Source organism: Chaetura pelagica, unplaced genomic scaffold (assembly GCF_000747805.2).
Source record: "Chaetura pelagica isolate M959 unplaced genomic scaffold, ChaPel_1.0 scaffold275, whole genome shotgun sequence".
In the NCBI taxonomy this organism is placed as follows: domain Eukaryota; kingdom Metazoa; phylum Chordata; class Aves; order Apodiformes; family Apodidae; genus Chaetura; species Chaetura pelagica.
In genome coordinates, this window is record NW_009953486.1 from 9,143,024 (window position 1) to 9,147,070 (window position 4,047).

The 4,047-nt window shown below is 61.0% G+C and overlaps 1 protein-coding gene across 1 annotated transcript in view; it reads right to left on the reverse strand.

The window, feature by feature from the left end:
* LOC104389752 overlaps positions 1–4,047 on the reverse strand; it is a 10,607-nt gene that overhangs the window by 4,109 nt on the left and 2,451 nt on the right. The gene's annotated exons all lie outside the window — the stretch shown is intronic.

The window sequence follows — 4,047 nt, forward strand, 5'->3', positions numbered from 1 at the left end:
CCCGCCCCAGCGCTGCCCCCCGGTTCCTGCGCCTCTGGATCCCGCAGCATCGCGTCCCCTCGGGGGTCTCTACCAGCACCCACGGCTCCTCACACCCTGCACCCCATATCCAAGGGCCCCATGGCACCCCTTCCCCAGCACACCCTCCCAAAAGCCCCCCTACACCCTCTCCCCTGCAGGCTGCACTGCCCACTCCACGTGTCACCCCGAGTGGGGCAGGGGGCTGCCAGCAGAAGGAGTGAGGGCAGGGCCAGGATGGCTTTGCTTCAGGTTGAGTCTCTTGTCCTGGCACGGGGTAAAGCAATGCAGGACATGCAGCAAAGCCCTGAGTGTCTGCAGGTTCAAAGTCTTCAACACCTGCACCTACCAAACCTTCTCCCCTGATCCTGGCACCAGCCATTCCCAAGGCTGCTGTGGCCTTCAGGGAAATAGGGGGACTGTGCATCCCTGCAGCCTGACCCTGGGTCTTGCCCCAGGAGGCCCTTCTCCTCCAGCAGGAAGGGAGCAGAAGGGTTCCTGGCTGCTTGGATGGCATCACTGCAGGGGGTATGGCACATCAGAGCTCGCTCATTGCTGGTGACAGCTTTGCTGCTGGGGACACTGCTGTCCAGCAGCCCCTGAGCCCTGCTGGTGCCCAATGCTGTGACCTCTGTCAGGAGGAGCCCTCTGTGTGCAAAGCCAACAGCTCTTCTGGGGATCTGGCAGCCACAGGGAAGACCCACCTTGCCAGGGCATGTGAGGGACACTGACAGGACAGCAGGCACAGCTGAGGGGGCACCACTGGGCTGTGGGCAGCCTCCAGGTACTGTGGCTGCCTGCAGAAGGAGCTGGAGCACCTCCAACCTTGAGGACACTCCCCAAAACTATCACAGTGCCAGAAGCTGCCTGCACACTGTGGAGTGGACATCACTCAGAAGGCAGCAGGCAGGGGGCTGGCAGCAGAGGTGGGGAGCTGCAGGCAGGAGACTTCCTGAGGTGCACAGCAAGTGTGAAACTGCACCTTGTTCCCCTGTCTGGCCTCCTGATGGCCAGTTCAGTGCTATTTCTCAAGGCCAGACTGGCCTAATCCCTTCAGCAGGGAGTGGCCCGGGAGGGCTGGGCCAGGTAAAGCCCAGCTCTGACACTGACATACTGTGTGGTCACCTCTCTTGACTCAGGAGGATAACAAGGCTTTGTGGTGCTCGGTTGGGCTGGCGTGTTTACTGGAGGCAAATGCTCTGTGGCTGAGCAGGGCTGCTGACGTGGCTGGGAAGGAGCCAGCCTGCTCAAATTGCAGCTGAGCAGGTGAGAGCACACGACTAGGGGCTGCCCCTACCTCAGCTTGATGTGTCACTCTGCTCAGGTGTCTGCTGAGGTCCCCCAAGAATGCCTCTTGCCTGGGGCTGGGTGTCCTGCTCCTGCACCTCCCAGCTCTGCCAGCTCCTGTGCCTGGCTGGCCACCGGGACATCTGCACGGTGTGGAGCCTGAGGATGTGGGGACACGACACTCCCTGTGGGGACACCACCCCCCCGGGGCTTGGCAGGAGCCTCCACTGGCACCGTGAAGGGATTGCAAGTGGCAGGACTGGGCTCCCCTCCCTCAGGGCAGGACACGGGCAAGGAGCTGACAGGCTCCTGGCACAGAGCAGTGCCGTGGACCCCAGCCAGCCCGGTTCCCCTCGCCTCACCTCCCCAGCCCTGCCGAGATGCTTGTTTCTCAGCAGCCATGTCCCTTTGAGGGTGTTTACAGCTTTTCTGCCTCCCCACTGTCCCAGGCTAAAATCTCCCCTTTTAAGGCTGCTGCAGGACCGGCAGCTGCTGGAGCTGTGCCTGCTGCAGGCTGCTCCTTGCAATGTATCACCTCGTTTGCTGGGAAAGCAGCCTTGCCTTGCTCTTCTCTTGGCTCCACAATGTACTGATTGAGTCAAGCTGCAGCTCACTCCCAGCCCCTTCCACGCCTGCCTCCTGGAGAATAAAATCTATTTTCTCCAACGAGTGATTCACCTGCCTGGTGCTGGTTCACCTTTCCCTTCACAGCCAACTCTTCCCCAGCTCCATCCTCGCAGCTCCCTGACTCACTTCCCAAACCTCTAATAGATGGGAGAAACCTGAGAAGGGAAGGGCGGGAACAAGCCATGTTACATTTTCTCTTGATGATGGGCACACTTTGATGCTGGTTCCCCCGGGGATGTTTGGTGGGAGCTGAGCTCTGCGTCACGGAGAGGAGAGGCATCATTCCTACCTGGGCTGAGCTGGTGACCCGGATCTCCAGGGGACACCTCCAAAGGACCTGGGCATTCTTTGTTAGGGCGAGGGCTGTAGACACAAGAAGGTGCCATCTGCCAAGGCTGGGGGCACAGGGGAGGCAGGGATGCTGCGGTGCCTGCCACCTGCAGGCATCTGGCAAGGCTTTTTCTTAGGGATCCTCACCAGAAGCGGAGGCTCTTTACTGACTTCGGCATCACCTCCACCCCTTCTCACCTTTTGGCCAGGAGCAGACATGCTTGGCCATGAGCAGGAAAACAAATGGTGACGTGGCTAGAGCTGGGTTGCCTGCGTTGGTTTAACTGGAATAAAGCGGGTGCCCCGCTGAGCGGCACGGCTTGTGCTGGAGAGCCGGGATGAGTCAGGCTCAGTGCCGATGATATCACTGCTTCTCCAACCCCCCCGCGGCAAAGCAGGATGGAGGGGCCACAGCAGAGGGGCCCTGGGTCCATGTCACTCTGCACGGGCAGCAGCCACACGTGCTGTCCCCGCAGCAGGGGCTCAGGCTGCAGTAAAGCCCCTGGGAACCCGGGGTGCTCCGGGGGACTCGTGTGCACAGGAACAGGCTCTGCGCCTCGCGGTGGGAACCAGTGCCAACCCACACAGACGTGTCACATAGCAGAGACCTGAGCTAATTCCCCGGCCCTGCCTCCTCTCCTCCTCGCTGGCAGTGCAGGACAGGGGTCAGCAGGGACAGTGGCCAAAGGCTGATGCTGCCTGATGGCTACACCAGACGACAGGAAGCTGTGAGCAAGCCAGAGCACGCAGGTACCCAGCAGAGATTTTCTCCTGCAGCTTCTTGCAGACTACGAGCCCCCACTCCTGCCCTCCTACACCAGCCTGCCCACCCAGCCCTCCAGGGTGTAGCCACAGCGCCGGCATCCCTTGCTGAGGTTGGAAAACATCAAGCAGGGCACTTGTTGGATACAGCTAAACTTTCTCGTGGGCAAAGCTCATTCCTTGTAACCACTGTCCTGAGAGTGAGCTGAAGCCAGCAGCAGGCAAGGGCAGGGGTGCAGGCACTGGGTCCCCAGCACAAAGCTGTTTTTTTGGCAACAAGAGCTCCCAGGAGGGAAGGGAAGGGGGAACAGCAAAGCAACAGTAGCCAAAACAGCTGGGATACAAACAATACCCAGTTATCTTTTAATCGCCCAGACAGTGAGACAAACACACTAAAAATGGGGCAGGCGGGAGAGGCCACAGACACTGGAAACTCCCTTTCAGGCAGAGAAAAGGGCAGAGTGGATGCTCCCCCCATCCGGTCCGGTCCCGTCCCGCTGGGCAGGGACCGGGCTGAGGGCAGAGCTGGCGCTGGGCACTGCCTCACCCTGCTGAGACACAGGAAGGAGGCGGGAGGCCAAAGCCGCTTCTCTGCCAAGGAGCAGCGCCGATGTGCGGGGCTGAACGTGGGATCAAACAGTCCGGAGTGGGATCTGCTGGGGGATGAGGGTCTCGGGAGGCACGGGATGAGCTGGGGACCAACCCGCACAGCCGGCTGGCATCTCTCCCGCGGGATGGGGTCAGCTGAATTTACAGAAGATAAAACAGACACACACACAAAACCAAGCATGTAACTGTGCCCTCTGCCCAGGCACAGCCCCCCTGCCCACCCCTGCCCTGCTGGGGCCGGAGTTCTGCCTCGCAGGGCACCAGAGGCACGGAGCTCTGCCTGGGGCTGCTGCGGAGGGGGGAGACCCTTTGCAGGGACCGTCCTTGGGGACCAGAGACCCCGCACGGGGTTCTCTACCGCTGCCGGGAATGCAGAGACCCTCCGTGAGGACGGAAAGGCCCCCCGAGGTGTCC